The sequence below is a fragment of the Anarhichas minor genome, unplaced genomic scaffold (assembly GCF_050575085.1).
Source record: "Anarhichas minor isolate MPS153535 unplaced genomic scaffold, ASM5057508v1 ptg000160l, whole genome shotgun sequence".
Taxonomy (NCBI): domain Eukaryota; kingdom Metazoa; phylum Chordata; class Actinopteri; order Perciformes; family Anarhichadidae; genus Anarhichas; species Anarhichas minor.
The window spans coordinates 250,268-270,157 of NW_027466606.1; the positions used below are offsets into that span (position 1 = coordinate 250,268).

At 41.8% G+C, this 19,890-nt stretch overlaps 1 pseudogene; it reads left to right on the forward strand.

Annotated features, from left to right (window-relative positions):
- The first annotated feature begins 4,566 nt into the window (after positions 1–4,566).
- LOC142943938 (keratin, type I cytoskeletal 42-like) lies at positions 4,567–7,369 on the forward strand (annotated as a pseudogene).
- The last annotated feature ends 12,521 nt before the right edge of the window (positions 7,370–19,890 follow it).

Here is a 19,890-nt window from a genome sequence, read left to right on the forward strand (position 1 = left end):
AAAGCCATATTATCTGACCAGAGAATTCACCAGTGTTGTTGTTGCTGCTGTTTACATTCCTCCTCATGCAAAGGAAAAAATGGTCTTCAGGAATGCACTTCTGTTTTTATTTGTTTTTCTTGTGTAGCAGAAAGGAACACCTGTATGGACCCTTTTACAACCGAGGTCATCAAAAAATATGCTTGCACATGTTGTCAACGAAAGTTGTGTTTTGCCTCAGTCATCCAGACAGGTAAGTAAGCTTGAAACATTGAATTAAAATCTGTTAACCTGAGCCCAAGAAGAAGACACATTTCAAGTATCAATGAGCCCATTTTTAAAAATCTTAGATCAAACAGCAGCTTATCAGAACCAGAAGGGGCACATTTTCAGCCAAGAACATTTCCCTCCTCTTTTAATTCTAATGTTCCCTTCCCCTCCACACCTCAGACTTTCATGCTGATCATACCAGTGGTGAATTAGTGGTTGCCGTCCATACAGACTACCAGCCACACATCATTCCATACATTTAATAGTTTATAGTCTCGAAGACAAATAACTTTGCAGATGTTTTTAAACTATACAATAATGGGAATGGCTAGATTCTTCTGACGCACATGCCTGGAAAAGGCAGGGTGGCTCCTCCTGACTGACAAGGAAAGTTGGTAGAAAAGGATGCCATGGAACAGAATTCATTAGAAAACAGTGTATCATTAACTGCCGTCATTAATGCTGCTTTGTGCCATTCCACACTGGTTCTCAAAAGCAACAGAAAAAAAAAGTTTGAGCATTCCCCTAAGGCTGGAAAAGATCATTGAAGATCAAACACTCTTTAACACTTCCATTAACGTCAGTGTCATTAATTACTTGCATACGAATTGAAAAGAAGTACTGTGACAGGGCCTGAAAAACTATTATCCTTGCCATAATACATTTTTGTGACGCGCCTCAGGCTTACACCATACAATTACAATAGGAGTGTCACACTTTGCTGTCATTTAGAGATGTGTAAAACAAGGTTGGGCAAATATTTTCACAGCCCAACAAGTCAAGACCGTGTTCTTTGCTTTTCCCCGATGATAAGCGGCGTCAGCAGAGAGGCTGGTGATGGGTGTTTGTATGTTTAGTAAGATGATTAGGTAAAGTGAGAAGAGACCTTTCTCCGTTTGATCTAACCTGACATGACAGGCGTGACAACCTGATGAACCCAGATTACCTTGTAAGACGATCTGTCACTAAAAAGGCATTCTAGGACTGCAGAGGTGGTGTAGGGTGCTACAGAGACCTGATATGCTTTAGCACTGGCTTTCCTTATGACATGATATCTTACCTTACAGCTATAGTTCAATTAGTAAAGGAGTGATTTATTCCATTACAGATTATTTTTTGAGTGATTTTTTCCGGGGGTCCATTAAACTTGTTGAATTCAAATCTTCCCACTTTGTCTGTTTTACTTTCATGTTTCACCTCTAAATCTAACTATAAAACAGTATGAATTAGTATGAATGTGTGTCCAGCGCATATCTCGTTCATCCAACCTACTTCATACTTGGCGGGTGTATTATGGCTACCAAAGGACGTGCAGTGTCGAAATTGGTGCAATTTGAACACATGACATATCCATTATTATTAAACTTTGGCTAAACAAGCTATAAATTGTTTGGGGCTTCAGGGCCGAGCATGATGTCCATAGTGGGTCTTTACAGGCCGCGGTGCATTGACTGCAGCTCACTTTAAAAACTAAGGTGAAAGACCTCCATCTCACAGATAAACATGGACAAACAAAAAGCTTGGCCTGACACTCTATGTTGAAAAAACTATATATTGGTCTAACCCAGGGGTTGGCAACCTTTTTGATATGAAGTGTCATTTTAAAATGTTTTTGCCATATCAACATTAAGGTTAACATTAAGTTCATTTATGACACCACATCAAAAATTTAATCTCCAACGGATCAGAATCAGAATCAGCTTTATTGGCCATGTATGCATATGCATACAAGGAATTTGACTCCGGTTTTCACTTTGCTCACAACGTATATGTTTACAAATAAACAAGAAAAATATAAAAACAGCAACGCCGGCAGGCTCTTAATCCAATACTTTAATCTCTGACTTGGAACATTAACACCAGTTTACTGAAGGTGTCCTTAGCAAATTGAAAGGTAGCAATAGACAAAAGAAACCACAGCTTAAAAACACCAAAAATCAGTTCCTGCTCGTCCACCCATTAACTAATATAATACAACAGGTGCAAGTCTCTTTTTTTTTTTTATCCCTGTCACATGGTCCACACTGGTAATAACAAATCATTTCAATGATATATAGACGCCTTTCATGGGAATTGGAGCCTTTTCAGTTTCAGAGTTTCTCTTTCCCATAACAGCTGCTTGGCAGTTACCAAACCCTATTCTACTATTGCTGCCAATATCAATTTTTACTTTCACAGCAAAACATTTTTTCTGCACAGTAGATAGGCAAAGAAAGCTTTTTAGCAGATAGAAAGGAACGGATTGCTCCACGTTTTGATTGTAATGTGAACTCCAGTCATCCTGGATCCCAATTGGGGCTGGTAATCGGTACTCCATACCTTTAAGTTATCAACCGAAATCATCCAGTACCAAGTGGTTTCAAAACTTCTCCAGTCAAACAATACCTGCTTTAGATCCTTTTTATACCAAGATAGAGAACATTTAAAAAAAAAATGTGATTGGCCCATTACCAGCTACAACCACACACCCGGTGGTGTGTGGTTAAGTCAGTGGTGAAGTCGAGCGCAGTGTATTTGATGGAGTTTCTACTTCAGCGTGCAGACATGCCACCAAAACGGTCGAAAGTATGGCTTTAGTACACACCTGTGGCGGCTGAGGAGGTGGTTTTAACACAACTGAGTGCTTCACTTCAGCCGGGTATTGAAAAGTAGCAAAAAAAGGTACAACTGAAGTACTCTATTGGTATCAGCATCACTTTAAGAGTACTGGTTATAAACAATACCCAGCCCTTATCCCAATACAACATCCCAGTCTTGTGCATCTACCAGTGAGGGATCAGATGACACTGTTGTGTTTGTGTGACTATCTTCTGCGATACACCGGTTGCAAATTGAGGTCACTTGAGTTAAAACATGCTGACAGATTGGCCAGCACAGACCTGCCTGGATATCAATAAACCACAACATGGCATGAAACGATTATTATCTGAGGGAGAAATTTAATTAAAGCACAAATAAGAAATACTGTAATTAGAAGAAAACTTTGATATGACAAGAGACATTCTCACATATCAGAAGCACTTAGGTGACATTTCATCTTGAAAAATCACGGTTTGTTTTCAGAGCTTCACAACGTTGGAAAACAAGGATGTTTTATTATGACGACTGATTAGTTGACTAAGAGGGAGCAGCCCTAGTACACAAGGCCAGAGTGTATGAGAAAGGGTAGCTGCTCTTCAAGACATTCAACATAATTAGTTTGAGCACACAAAAATGCAACAGCAACAGCAGCCTGAAGCAGCAATAAAGGAACACGTAGTTATTCTGAGCAATTAACTGTGTGATCCCTGATAATTGTGCCAACACCAACAAAGTGATCCAAAGTCATCTTAAAAAGCCCCTTGGCAGCACAGAATCATGTTGTGTAAACAGTGTGGGAGAATATTGTATGATGTATAGCTCACAGGGCTCAATACTTTGTTGAGTAGTCTACTGTTTCAACTATTGATTATATTGCCAATGCATGGCCATGGTCCCCAAACAGGCTGCAAATAAAGCTGATGAGCCTTAAACCTAAGTGCCTTAAACATGCATTCTTTCCAATGGCCAGCAGGGGAAACTTCTCTGGTTGCAAAAAGAAGTACAGTTGAATCGAAGTCTATGAGAAACTACTTCAAACTACTACTTCAAACATTGTAAACATCTTCATCAATACAGCATGATGGTTATTTAGTAACGTATGTTGCCATTTGGAGTAAAATAGAGGATAAAGCACGGGATGCTTTAGGGTGTGGCTACCTTGTGATGGACAGGGTGTTTTCCGTTTATTAGCATCACTCTCATATATCACTTCTGGTTCCACAAAAACAAACTGGCGATTATGGCCAACTTAGTTCTGAATATTTGAAGAAACTGTTCAAAGTTTAAAAATGAATGCTGACAATTGTACAATTGAAATTCATTACAAACATAATGACTTTTTTTAGCCTATGGTTAGTTTGTGGTAGGCTATAAATGCTAAAAGTACAATTAGTAAGTTAAGTTTGGGGTCAGTTTTTGTTTTTTGGCTCAGGTAAATTAGCCATAGACTGCCCATAAAAGCCTGATTTATCTAGTTTAATTACAGGTGACAGTTTAATTCGTCACACACCTATGTGCCCTGACAGCCATTATACATTCCGAATGGAAAACCACCACTCCCTGTGTGGTCACACCTGTGATGGCAGTAAGCAGCATCTTTCCTCCTACCTGTTCGGCCGCTCCCACCTCCGGAGAGAAGGCTATAAAATGCCTCCTCCGGGCCGCCTAAGCTCCATCTCCTCCGCACCACTCTTTGGGTTTGACAGGGTTAACTGAACGCGTCAGTCAGAAGTCACCATGTCCACCATGTACAGCTCTGGGTATTCCGGCTTTTCCCTGTCCTCTTCGCGCAGGATGACAGGCTCCCTGCGGGGAACGAGCGTCTAAGGTGGTGCAGGTGGCGGCAACGTCCGGGTGTCGTACGCCTCCAACGGCCTTGGCTCTGGCTTTGACTTGGCAGGGGCGCTCGGAGGCGGCGGGGGCGGCGGGAACAATTTCTCCGTTTCGGGCAGCGGCAAAGGGACCATGCAGAATCTCAACGACCGCCTGGCCACCTACCTGGAAAAGGTGCGCTCCCTGGAGTCGGCCAATTCGAAGCTGGAGATTCAAATCCGCGAGTGGACCAATAAGCAGAGCCCCGCCGCCAGCGACTATAGCAAGTATTTGGCAGTCATCGAAGACCTGCGCAGAAAGGTAAACTTTCCCCTGTAAGCGTTTCCCTACTGCTGTAAAACAGTTAAACAATAACCTAAACATAATTATAATAAGTGATTTTCCCCGTTTCTAAACTTACCTCCAGCCATTGTTGTAAAAGAGATCATTATAAGATGCCATATATTCAAAGCAATTACAGTGTAATGCAAGTCAGGTGTACAGAAAACCATTTTGCTGATCAAAAAAGAAACCCGCCAGCCGAAATTCTAGATAATAACACGCCCTTTGGTTGTTTTACATGTGGTTAAGAGACTACTGCTATTTGTTTTTCAGATCAGTGTTGCCATACAGGACAATGCCGGGCTGATGCTGCAGATCGACAATGCCAGACTGGCAGCAGAGGATTTCCGAATCAAGTGAGTGAAAAGAAGTAATCGGCACCTAATTAGCCTTATTATGGTTTATAATGGCAGACATCTGGGACTTTACAGTTACAATAGCCTGCAGCATTTTAACTCGACATTGCATTTGTTCAGTAGTTCCAGGCTTTGTCGATGTTTTGTCACAGGGGTTTAACGGTGAGCAGAGTGATTAAACCGGTGTAACTGGTTTTGGTGGAGATCCACCTTGTCTTTTTTGTTGTTAGTAACACTAATTGAGCGGGTGCACCAACACGAATCTCTGTGCCTTTTTCTTGACAGGCTTGAGAATGAGATGGCACTGCGCATGTCGCTGGAGGCGGACATCGCCGGGCTGCGCAAGGTTCTGGATGAACTGACCATGGCCCGGTCTGACCTGGAGATGCAGGTGGAGGGCCTGAAGGAGGAGCTGGTCTACCTGAAGAAGAATCATGAAGAGGTGAGACTAGTACTGTTAGGAATAGCATCACACCATGTCAGTGAGCCCAAGTGACTTATCGTCTGCAATAGATAACAAAACATGAATCTTTTTCAGAGTAGTTTATATATCAGAAGGAAATATGAGTGATCTCTCAAGGTTTTTGGAAAGTCTTACAGTTCCAGGGGGCAAATGCAATATTAAAATAGTTTTTCACATTTAGTCAACTATTTGCCAAACGCCTCCCAATGTTATCTTTCACTTGTATAAACAACCGGTAGTGTAAAACTTGTTTGGATTGGCTGCTGTGCCTTCAGGTTGTGTACTGTACTGCAAAGTAAAAAAACAATGACTGATAACAAGACATGTCAGATGTTAGTCTGATTTATAGATGCCAAAAAAAGCTCTTCTAAATGATCATCAACATGAGAGATGCATAAAAACATCAAACAAGGCTTCATATAGAGACATTTTGTATCAGTACGTTAATTAAAGTGAACAAGTTCAGAACGGTGAATTCTAAAATGAAGTGAAAGAGCAGTGCAAGTAAAAATGAGAAACGAAGTCAGTGAACTGACTTAGGAATGTAAATGACAAAATATTTATCCATTTTAAGTTTGCTAACGCTTCATGTGGGTTTTATCTTTGACCTTTGACTCTGTTGTGCCGCCTGTAGGAGATGGCAGCAATGCGTGGCCAAGTTAATTCCAGCTCTGTCAACGTGGAGGTGGACGCCAAGCCTCAGGCAGACTTGGCCACCACCATAGAACAGATCAGAGCTCAGTATGAGGGCATCACTGAAAAGAACCGCAGCGAAATGGAGGCGTGGTACCAGGTCAAGGTGAGGGGAACGAGACAAATCATGTTCACATCATCTCATCTCGTGCACGAATATACTGTATAGTAGCCTGAATAGCGTTTTTGACAATTTTCATGTCCAATTTCACGTCTTCCAGTTTGACGAAGTGAACAAGCAGGTGGCATCCAGCACAGAGACCCTCCAGACCTCCCAAAGTGAGATCAACGAGCTCAAGAGGACCCTGCAGTCCCTGCAGATTGAGCTGCAGTCCCAGCTCAGCCTGGTAATTCAGATCTCACATGCACACATCATTTTTCACCCCAACACAACATACATCTTTCTAACCTGTTGCGTTGCTCAAGTCTTTCATTTCTGATCTGTGCAACATATCATAGTAACATATCTTACAACATGTTTGACACAACACACTATACATAATCAGTAAGTCTGTAAACTTGTCACTCACCGTTTAAAATGGCTTTCTCACTCTGCTTTTTTTGTTTTGTTTTACATCTGAGTGGAAAGAGTTAAAAAAAACAAGTAATTAGGGCTCAATAAACTGATATCTCCTGTGTTTTTTCTCCCATGCAGAAATCTGCCTTGGAGGGCCAGCTGGCAGATACAGAGTCCCGCTATGGTCTGGAGTTGGGCCAGCTGCAGACCAGGGTCAACACCCTAGAGGAAGAGCTGAAAAATATGAGGATGGACATCGAGAGGCAGGCCAATGACTACAAGGTGCTGTTTGATATCAAGACCAGGCTGGAGCTGGAGATCGCCGAGTACAGAAGACTGCTGGATGGAGAGGAGTAAGGGAATTCTTTATTGAGATGTTTGTCACAAAAAGTCAATCAACTTGAAGTATGATTTCTCTGTAGCTGGACTTGAATAAGACAGGCAGGTACAATGTGTGGGGAAAGTAACTTACATGGATCTGTAGTTCCCATATAGAATGAAATGTTAAATACTTTTATTCGCTTTTGCATTGACTGTAAGATTGATACCACTCTTTTATGTTTGTATGGTAAATGTAAAGCTACAACCAGGAGCCAACTAGCCTAGCTTAGCATTGAGACTGGCTAGCCTGGCTCTGTACAAAGGTGACAATATTCGTCTAACAACTCATTTAAAGCTCACTAATGACCTTACTATAAACAAACAAGATTTAATGTTTTAAGTGTATAACATTTCTGTATTCGTATGTTTTAAAAAGGACGAGACCTATGTTGTATTTTCGAAAAACATATACCAAGCTAACTGGCTGCCGGCTGTAGCTTCATATTTAGCATACGGATGTGAGGAGGTGTCTGTCTTCTCATCTAACTTACGATTAGAAAGGGAATATGATTAATTGCCAGAATTTTTTTAACAATCATATTATCACATTGTATTAATTGTAAATTATTTTATGTCTTCTAGGAGAGCTGTAGTAGTAGAAGTCAAACGTAAGTTTACATCAACACTTTATTTTTTCGGTCTTTGTTTGTAAAAAGTAAAATATGCTACAGATTTAACTTTGTTTTGATTTGCTCTGCAGCTCAATCAGTCTTTACCCAGAGGACGAGGATTGTGACTGAGGAGATTGTTGATGGAAAAGTGGTGTCCCGCACGGAAGATGTAAACACAGAGGTCATCAACAAGTAGACAGACTGGATGCCAAAAGATCCGGGTCAAATAATAAGTTAGAATAAAAGCTGTTTTCCTGTCTCTGACACCCAGCAAATGTTCCACCCATGTCTACTGAAAAAATAAATATATAATATTTTTCTCTTTCCAAATATCTGTGCAGAGTTAAGATTTAGATTTATTATCAGAAATATTTATTCTGATGTATTACCATGAAAAAAGATGGCAAAACCAATAAAATGTTTTAAAATATATAAGAAGATTGTATATGTGTTGATTACTAACCTGATTATTAACTGTGCTTTCTTAGTATTATTTTCATAACATTTATTAAAATCCCACTGACAACAACTTTACTGACTGTCATCTAACCTGCCTTCTGAAATACCAAATGTAGCTACACATTAGGTGACACTGTGAGCCCCTGAAAGGAAATGCACTTCTGCAAAATGGAAACCATTGCTTCTCTGGCCATTGGATTGAATGGCTACATGGAGAGATAAAAGAAACATAAAGGCCCCACCAACTCTTCTAAATAGGACAAGACACAGCATTTATAGTTGTTAAGCCTCTTTTTGTTGTTGTTTTGTGTATCTTTAGTCATATTGAGTCTCCGTAGTTGCTTTGTGTCTTTTTGTGGTTATGTGTGGCGTTGAGGTTGTGTTGCCCCACTTCAAAGTTGTTGCGAGTCTCTTTCTGATTGTTTTTTGTTTCTTTGCAGCTGGTTTGTAGTTGTTTTGGTCTCTTTGTAGTCTTTTTTTGTCTCTTTGTCAGGGACGTTGGAAGTTGGTTAGAGTTGTGGGTGCTGAGAGAAAGTCTATATAATGACGTCATATTAAATGCTGCGCAACATTCATGTTTCTTGTATTAATTTGAATGGCCAACAACATCTTACCCCAGTTTTAGAATGATTGAGACGAGAGCTATTCAAAGCTATCTATTTCTACTTGAATTCACAAACAAATACATTTTGAAATTTACCGCAAACATATAAATAGTATCAGTCGATGATTTGTCAAGTCTTAACAGGAGGGATGGCTCAATAGAAGCATATTCATAGGAATATTATAGAAAAACTACAGTAAGAAGTGCATCTCTATGATCCTCTCACTCTCCATGACTCTCTGAGTGTCATTTTGTAGGTTAATAAGGCCCCTGGGCCTGAGCCCGATTGGCCCGTTCAGTAACACATCCATGGTAACAGACATCACTGAACCAGTGTGCAGACTTTATGACCTCTCCTGTTTTGCTGATATTGCACTATTTTTAAGCATTTAGCATAATTTTCACTTGAGACCACAATGGCTACTGTTGAATAAACGTAAACGTTACACAGTCTGGCTTTCACTGACCATATAGTAGCAAGGGGGAGGTTTGTGTGAGCTCCCTGTACATGCAGTGTTTTAAACTGTCCACTAGGTGTCAGTAAATTATCTTCGATAAAGTCTTGGATACGGAGACGTGCACCTTTTTCTGTGGGAATGTCTTCTTTATACAGTAGCAGTACTTCCCGATCAGAATGCAACGTAACCAATGAAAATATTTCTATCATTACTGAATATTATAGTAGGGATTCGTTCCAATAGTCACTGACAGCAGAGAACCATTTCACATTAGCTTAACTAGGTGACAAATCCAAGACAACCATGCCTTAAAGTGGCAAATGTTGTATTGAATGTTATCACCAACAGCACATTTGAGAAAGTCTCTGGTTGAACCACTGGGTAAATCATTTTAACATTACTTTGACTTGCATTTTTCCAAATTGAAGAATTATGATATAAATGCTCAGAATTCATTTTTTTGTACTTCTTCAAAACATAAAAATGTATTAAATCCACATAACCTCTCTCGGCAGAGAATGTTGTTAACCTGCAATTTGATCCATTTCCCCCAAAAATTAACTTTGCTCAATACTCCTCGATCAAAAGTTTAAGTAAAAAATGCTTTCCAGATTGGGGTGATCATAATAAATGTAGAGTCTGATAGAAGGCTTCGTGATATCCAGCAGGAAGCTCTTTTGCCAAAAACTAGTCTGCACCAACATCAACAATCCTTACTTCTCTTTTATTTTCTACATTCTTGTTTTGCACGGCGTAAAATAAATTTGTATTTTCTCAGAATCCCCTGAGAGAATGAGACAGCACACAGAAAAAAGGCTGAATGTGGGGAATTTGTGCTGATAGATAAATCTGTCTTTTTTTTTACTCACGGAGTAATATGGTCACTATTTATTTGCAGCCTTTCAATGTGTTTCGGTGAATTATTTGCCTTTTAAAATGGCTATCATGGGCTTGTCTGACTCAAGTCCATACATCTGTCCTTCCCTGTCTGTCCCTGAGGAGACACATGGATGTGGGGAATGTTTTTAAACATTTGGTGTAGTTGCATGTAGTTCTACCTCTTCAGGTGCATTAAAATGAGAAACCTCTCATGCATTTACCTATGCCATTAATATTTCCTTGCATTCATGTTATCTGTTTATTAATAGTAGGTATCATTCAAGCTGAACATATCCTAAGTCCAAAGAAAAGAGCCATTAAAGCAGGGACTTTCAGTGCTCCTACAGGCTCCACTCTGGGTTTATTTATAGTCTGATGTCTGCAGCAACGATCTGCTCTGCTGTGGCACGACTGTGTCACTCAGGGCTGGTGGTCCCTAGTCACGACACGAAATGATGCCAAAATTCTGCACCACGGGAAGTTGACGTCACCGCGGTACAGTCACCTCCTCGGTGACGTCACGTGACGGAGGCTGGGTGGCAGCAGCCGGGGATGATGCCATCTGCTGGATGGACTCTGCCACTCACCCAGCATTACGTCATCGGGGAGAAACCGGTGCCAGCTCTGCCATTGGTATAGCCTGAGAGTCTGGATGTGAATACACAACGAGCCGAGAGGTTGTCTGGCCTATAGTAACTCTGACTGAAGCTGTTGGACAGGAGCCGTTTGATCGAGCAGGGAGCTTCAACCTTTTGGAGATTAGCTGACAACAGTATAAACACTTCTCCCCCATACATTTTGTTTGGCTTATCCAATGTGGCAAATAGGAATATAGGCCACAATTGTGGAATTGTAATAAAAAGTAATGAGTTCACTTTGAATAACAGCATAAATAAGACAAATACTAGAATACATACCAATAAATAAAAGGACAACAGAAGATAATTACCATTTTGGCTAACAATGCCAACATTGATATTGATCAATGTGTATTGTTTCTGTAGGAATTGATAAATACATACATTTTAAATAATATAAAATGGCACAACATAACATACGATTATTTTAAGGTAAACGTTTTAGCTTTAGCAAAGAGGAAGTCTGTGTTGCAGCCAGGTGAGACACACACGCACACAAGGATAGACACGCATAAGATACATATAAAACCTATAATACAAGTGACAATACGAAGGTATAGCAAAACAAAAACAAAAAAGCATAAAACTAAAAAATAAGAGGCTCATGACTCGAGCCAGAATACTGTATGTGCTGTAGTTGGAACAGAATCTGCCAAATAGTTTTGGTTGGACGTTTTGAAAAGATTGAGCGGCCAAGATGTTCGAATAGCTCAGAAAACCATAAGAAATAGAACATGTGTGTCTGTACAGTGTAATGTTCAGACAAGCTGCTGTCCATGGTGCTGAAACGTAAGAGGACAGGTTAGCACGTCTATATTCGAGGGTGGGCTTCAGGTGGTTTAAAAACAGGCTGTTTATTTGAATCAACAACATTATATCGCGAGAATTGGCAATTAAGGTCGGTTATGGCTGTTAAATGCTTCCTCTTGTGTGCACTTCTGAACTTCGTGTTCAACGTGTGTGTATGTTTGTGTGTGTGGTGAATACAACATTAGTGTGTGTGTGTGTGTGTGTGTGTGCAGCCACAGTAAAGCCTGTGCTCTTAAGGGATGATGGTGAGGACCCCATTCTCACATGAGTAAGCGCGCCTCCCGGCAAACGGGAGAGGAAGAAGGGCTGCATTCCCATTGACTGAGAGAAAGAGAGAGAGAGAGCGAGCGAGCGAGAGAGAGAGAGAGAGAGAGAGAGAGAGAGAGAGAGAGAGAGAAGCAGTACACGGACTCCGCCTATACCGCCCTAACATCCAGCTCGAGTCCGACGACGGCACCACAGACCAGCCGGTGATCCAGGGCCCCCCCATCAGCTCGACTCAACTCCCGGTGTGAAAAAACGGAGATGGGCTCCCCGTGAATCCGGGCGGTGGAGGGCACAGGCGGCCAGGCGGGGGTGGGGGGGGGGGGGGGAACGACGACGAGAGAGTGGTGGGAGAAACACCCAGAGAGGACAAACAAAAGCACAACCGAGGGTGCCTGCAACCATGAGCGGCTTGCACTATTCGCCAGAGCTGCGGCTGCCGCTGCCTCTCTGCTCGCGGACCAAGTCGTGAGGTGTGGCTCGGAAACGCTCCGGGAAACCTGTCAGCCGAAACGACTCGCCGAGGAGGAGGAGGTGGGGTGGTGGTGGTGGAAAAGATGTCCGCCACGGTGGGGCCCCAGGGTGGCCCTCGCCCACCCACCGTGCCGCCATCCATGCCGGATCTGCCGGACCTCAGCCATCTCACCGAGGAGGAGAGGAAAATCATCATGGCAGTGATGGCTCGGCAAAAAGAGGAAGAGGATAAAGAACAAGCCATGCTAAAGTAAGGGCAACCTTTTCTTTTCTTTTCTGTGGAAGTTATATGTCATGTAACGCATACCAATCCCCGTTCGAAAGACGCCCCTTGTACACCGAGCTATCCATTAATACCCGGTGTTGCCATCGCTGTGGTTAACACCACACACCCATCACGTCCAGTAACCAGTGTGGCTAGCCGATGCACTTGCAGCTCCGTCTCGAAGAGGTGGTGGTGTGTTTCTATATAAATGTACCCAAAGGCACACAGAGCAGCAAGAGCGCAAGATGTGTATCTAAAAGAAATCAGCATCATCAAGGATACAGCGAGTAGCCTTCTGAGGCGCGATGCTGTTGTAATCAATCGATACATTAAAATAATAATCAGCCACAGTCAATGGAGATGACCCGAAACAGGGTCAAACGCGTTACAGGTGTAGATAGGGCCGCGAGGATGGGGTGTGACAGTGCTGGTGGAGAAGGGGCGGGGGGTTTGGGGGATGAATCATAGCTTTATTCATCCTTCACCTACTCGTTTTCATCAATGGGGACTGCACCCCATCCCTCAGTTCACACCGCTCTGATTCTCCTTTTACGCACGCACGCAGGCTGGAGTGACTTTATCACTGTAGATTTTTTTGCAACCGCGGAGTGAATGTGTGTGCACCCCCCCTCCTCTCTCTCGCTGTATGTGTGTGAGAGAGATCGCATTGACAATAATGGGAACAACAATGACATTATAGCTCATAGGCCTGCAGCGACACGATCCGTTTCATAAGCCCGACAGACGGACGGTGGAGAAGCGGTGTGGACGATCATTTGTGCTCCCCTCCAGCGAAGAGAGGAAGATGGGGTGTGGTTGGGAATCTTAGCAGCCCTGAGCCGGACACGATACAGACGAGAAAAGAGCCCAGATATATTGTAGCACTTTTGAAAACCTCCTGTATGTTGATCAAATCCCAAGAATCTGAGCTATTCTAATAATAATAACCAAAAGGATGCTCTAGTATAGAGAAACATAAGCTACTAAAGGAGCATTGTTGGGAAATGACAGGAGACAGCCATAGGTCACTTTAAACTCACTGTCTCTGTCTTATGTTATGATAGCTTGGTGTGCTACAGCTGCCTTATACAAAGGGCTGGTTGCATTGCAGTTTGATGCCCCAGGGGTTTCTACCACAACCAACGGCAGTGTGATCCACTAGAGCTGCATCCACACCTGCACTGAAACACAGTGAGGGCCCAATCTCTGGCTTCATAATGAAGGATGCTACCGTAGCAGGCGTGCAGCAGCATCCCAGAGCACTCTGGCCTGCTTCGATTCTAATGGCTGTTTTCATTTCCTGACTGCAGCGTGAAGGGAAGCGGGGCGAGAGCTGCATCGGGAGAGGAAGTGATGTGTTTAATGTTCCATGAGGCACAGGCTCAGGTTCAGTCAATAATGGCTTCATCATCTGGCTAACCATCAATGGGATCAGAAAACAATGGACAAAGGAGAGATTTGTGTTAGAGAAACATGTAAATAAGGTTAAGTTAGCAGCAGTGAAGCAGCCTTCAGAAGCAGAAGAAGAGGGATGTGAAGACGATACAGACAGTTTCGCCATTTTGTTTAATTTCGGACACCTTCATGTGATCATGTCAACTTTTTTTGATTTCAATACGTTCCAGACAATGGTGATGCATTTGCTAAAATACAGCACCTGTGTCACACATGTTGTCACACCTTTGCAAGGCAGTCCACTCAAAAACAGACCTAGAAGAAATCCAAAGTCATGGACTTAGGATCTTCACACACAATTAATGCAGCAACCCAAATGTTGAAATCTCTGGAAGAAGTATCTTCTTCCAGAGATGTAGAGAGGAAGTAGAGATAGTGCAAAGATAAACCTTCATTTAAAAAAAATATTTATTTTTCATGATAGATGAGAGAAAAAGCAGGTAAGGGACTTATGCTCAAGGATGTAAAAAATCATCTCATGCTAAGAATACACAAGGGATGATGGGAGGCTCAGAAATGCAGCTATTTTTCTCTTTGCACCATTCATACAAATATTATGAGTTGGAAGTTGGACGCATCCCAGTCCAAGATGCCACATGCTGTTGTTTGGGTAGTTTTTCTGCCCAACAATTTCCTGTTTACTACTGATTACCATATTCAGCAGGACATGGGTGTGTCTTTGGCCGTGCTTCAGAAAGAGAGATCATGATGTCCTCAACTGAAGCTCTAGGCTGCCATGTCATTTTCTACTTTTTCATTCCACGAGTGAATTGCTTGATATGAAGAAGGCTATGCCCCATTAGTGATGTGCTCTGGAAGATGGGCAATTTCCCTACAATCTTTGTTGTTACCTAATCACATGGGTTAAAGGAAAGCTTTTTTCTTAATCTGTGATTTGTCATGTTCTAGATGAAAAATTGTGTTGGGGTTTAAGCCTTGTAAAGTAACTTTTTTTGCCTTCACTTTCAAACATCAGAGGTTGAATCATATCTTACTGAGATTGTGACGATTTTACAGATAATTTATACTTCATATTATGTCCTTAAACGGACCAACAGGAGCTCAGGTTGTGAACCTGAAATATCACTTTAAGTCCGGTAACGTTACAAACGAGATTAATTACAAGGATAAACTGAATTTGAGTATTTTGCACCTTTTGTTTTGTGGTGTGAAAATAAACTAACTCTACATTTTCTTTTGTTTTAGGGAGCCAGGAGCAAACGGCTCAGTTCATCAAGCTGAGGGGGAAGAACGATGGCCTCTTCACCAGGGACAAACATTCAGCAACTGTAGTTTGGAATTAAGACATTCGTCCATTTGTAATATCTCCATTTGACCATCCTATACTTAAGGTTACAGTTACATTAGCTCTACTCCTATATAAAGCATTTACATAGGACAACCAGTAGAGAGGACAATACACTTCTGATGTGTTATTGTGACTGTCACCTTTTTCTTTCTTTTATTTAAATTGAAATAAGACATCCATGTAAATGATGAATGTGTTATATGAATTTGTGTATATTCTGCTGTGTAAAATTTGTCAATCTTCTAAGTTTGCATCCATGTGTTAACATTATTGTTAAATGTTTCTCTTTTCATCATTTTCTCAATGTGATTTGGACAATTTTGGCAGTCACCCTCCCCTGGGTGACTGCCTTGCAAGCAAAAAAAGCGACAACTTACAGAAAAAATATGAAATAAGTGTTACTGCAAGTTAATAAACACGTTTGCTGATATTTGTTTTGCTGCTGTTGTTTTTGTTAACTGTCCTCTGCCTTAGGATTGCAAGTATCCAGGCTCTTTTCTCTAATAGAAATATTGAGAAATAAATAAATATATATATATATATACATGTATATATGTATATATATATATATATTAGTGCTGGGCAACGATTAAAATATTTAATCGTGATTAATCTCATGGATTTTTTGCGATTAATCGCAAAATTCAATAATTAATTCAAAAGTAGTGTATTGCGCACTTTTATTTTAAAAGTACTGCTATATGAACAAAAGGGCAATAATATTTGATTTACAAACACTTTAAACACATCAGGTGCTTTTTAACAGCAGTATTCCCTTTACACAATAGCGATCATATTTCTTATATGATATCATTCTTATATCATATGTATATTTTCCCTTTAACTCACGAGATGCAGGTAGCAAGTTTTATACTTAATGTGAATATAATTCATACTTTGTTGGCATCATATTCTGAAAACCGGATGTTCGTCTGAAGAAACCGGATGTTGTCTCACGTTCATCTTTCAGCTACAGCAAGTCCATGGAGACCAGAGAGAGCGCACATCCAAATGTTTACAGACACACACTACCAGGCGCTGACGATTCCATCACATGACACAGCCAATAATGCCTATGATGGCCTAAACATTTAGACTGACAGACTTCGTTTCTTGCAGAATACATGCACAGTCCTACAAAGTTATAACAGCAAACAGTTCGCCACCCATTTCAGATCACACGCTGCAGAGGCGTTAACCAGGTAAATGTTTACCCAGTGATACTCACTTGTGGCAACGTGGCCTTATATGAATAAGGCACAGTAAGTGTAATGAGGCAGCAAAAGTCCCTCAGTCTGTTCTCCTGGTCACACTGCACCGATCCACCACTCCCTACAGATTAGCCACATTCCTCTAGAGCAGGGGTCTTCAACGTTTTTCAGGCCAAGGACCCCCAAACTGATAGAGAGATGGAGCAGGGACCCCCGACTATATATATTGTATAAAATTGTGTTTTATATTAAATGGGCCTAGTGCCGTGTATAAACATACCTCTTTATTGTGCATTCAGTACTAAGCTATTCAAATAATACACAGGTTCATATCTTCATGTTTTCATTTTAAACAGGTACAGTGAGTAGGGTGGCCGTGCCACTGCCATTTATAAACATACCTTGTCAACTGATACCAATGCCAATATCAACATTGTCTGTCAATTGCATGATAATCATGCACACAAGCTATTCAAATTGATGTTTTCATTTTAAACGTGGAAATGAAAAATGAGTGATGGCCTATTAGTACCACTGCCATGCATAAAGATACTTGTTATCTTTCATACAATACTGAACTATTAAAATAATGGACAGATTCATGTTTAGAGAATTCTTTTTTTTCTTTTTCTAATCAACCAAAAATTCCGCGGACCCCCTGTTGAAGACCTCTGCTCTAGAGTGATCTGGTCAACACTTTCTCCTTCCCACTGTGTCCCAGGTCATCAGCGGTAGGCCACCGAGACAGAGCAGACTGGCTGCTGTTAGCCTGCCAGTATCACCGATAGTCTGTGGTCTTCAGGATCACCCACAACAGGGATGTTCCTCCCTGCCCCCCCCTCCCCAGCATGTGGGAGAAGGGAGAGCAGTGGGGTAAGCGCTGGACACAGTGCTTACATCACCAGCACTCTGGGGCTGTGCTGTCCTCACTAAAAGTTGTTTTAGTAAAACGTAGTTTTCAGCTATACGGCCAGCTTGACAATATATTTCCCAGCACCGTATCCTCCAAGGAACAGACAGGTTGTTGTATTTGCAAGGTTTAATGGTGGAAAATATGTAATAATTTTGTAAAACTGAAAAAGAGCACAAACAATACAAAAGGTAAGTGCCTTTGTAAGTACTTAATAATAGCTAGTACATTAGTATAAATGCTACTAACACAAACCAAAGAAATATGAATATAAACATGTTAATATAACTGTAAATAGTAACACACTTACAGATGAAGCCGATTTTGTGGCCTTCAAGGCACAGGATTATGTGGATTGAACACTGAGATGCTCAGTCAATGAGTCCATGGGCAAACGGCACTTCTTGAACATCACTTCCTGTTACTCTGATTATTTACACTTCGCTCACTTCCTGTTGAGTGCAGCTATTCACAATCGCCACTAGGTGTTGCTAAAGGACATATAAAATAACCAATACATTGAATACAATACACTCCCCGCCTGGCATATTAAGACATATGCCACTATGTACATATTAACCCACAGACCTTTCTCATCCGAGTCTGTACAGGAGAACTGCTACTGTACTAAATGTAGGACTGCAGTCTTACAGTGAGTTGACCGGGCTGTTACTCAGCGACTCATCCCACCTATGGCTTTGCCCTCAGCAAGCTTTGGACTGTGTGACACGTCATTCCCATGATTGTCTTTCTGGGAGAAAAGCAGGACCACTTCAGATATGGGTCTGGAGAATATCTTGAGTGTCTGATTTCTTGTCACTTTGACTTCCACCTTTCTTACTCGTCCATCTTTACTGGGAATAGCATTCACAACAACTCCCATTGGCCACTGATTTCTTTTTGTCTGACTGTCCTTCATCAGAACTATGTCTCCATCTTTAAGATTGGGTTTCTGTGCTTGCCACTTCTGACGATGCTGTAGCGTACTCAAATATTCTTGTCGCCACCTAGCCCAAAATGTCTCTGCCAAGGCTTGAACCCTTTTCCACTGGTTCTTGAGCAAATCTCCTTTCGAAAACTCACTAGCTGGACAAGGAGATGCCCCTGTTTTCTGTGTCAGCAACATGGAAGGGGTTAGAATGAGGGGAGCCTCTGGGTCAGTGGATACAGGAATTAACGGCCTGGCATTCACAATGGCACTGACCTCTGCCATAAAGGTGATTAGCACTTCATGGGTGAGTTTTAAAGGTCCGACTTGGAGGAGCATGCAATCTAGAATTCGCCTTGAGACTCCAATCATGCGCTCCCAAGCGCCACCCATATGAGAGGAGTGTGGAGGGTTGAAAACCCAGGTGCACTTTTGTTGAAGGAGGTAGTCTTCTATGCTTGAATCACGATTACATTGTAAATCCATTTTCAGCTCCTTAAATGCTCCAACAAAATTTGTCCCACAGTCTGATCGAAGCTGTTTCGCATAGCCTCTGATAGAGAAAAATCTCCTGAGGGCGTTTATGAAGCTTGAGGAGGTCATTGTTTCGATTACCTCGATATGAATGGCACGTGTGGACATGCATGTAAACAAAACTGCCCACCTTTTGTCCCTGGCCTGGCCAGCCCTGGTACGACGTGTGATGACTGCCCATGGCCCAAAAACGTCAAGTCCCACATAGGAAAATGGGGGGTCTACTTGTAGACGTTCAGCAGGTAGATCAGACATTTGTTGTTGCTCCATTCTTCCTCGCAGCTTTTTGCATGTGACACACATGTGAATGCAGCTGCTGATGAGACGTTTTCCTCCTACTATCCACAGACCACTGGCACGGATTGCACCTTCAGTGAAGTGTCTGCCCTGGTGTTTCACACATTCATGATGGTGGCGGACGAGCAGAGTTGCTATGTGGTTACGGCTTGGGATAATGATAGGATGGGCTTCACACTTTTCAAGTTGTGCCAGATCGATGCGTCCACCTATTCTCAGCAGGCCTTCACTGTCAATCACTGGCCGAAGTTTATGAAGAGTGCTGGTTTTGGAGAGGTCACAGTTTGACTTAATGCATTTCAACTCTTCTGAATAGCTTTCATGTTGCACACACTTTATGATGACATGCTCTGCCTTGGTGATGTCAGCAACTGACAACCCTTTCTTGCAC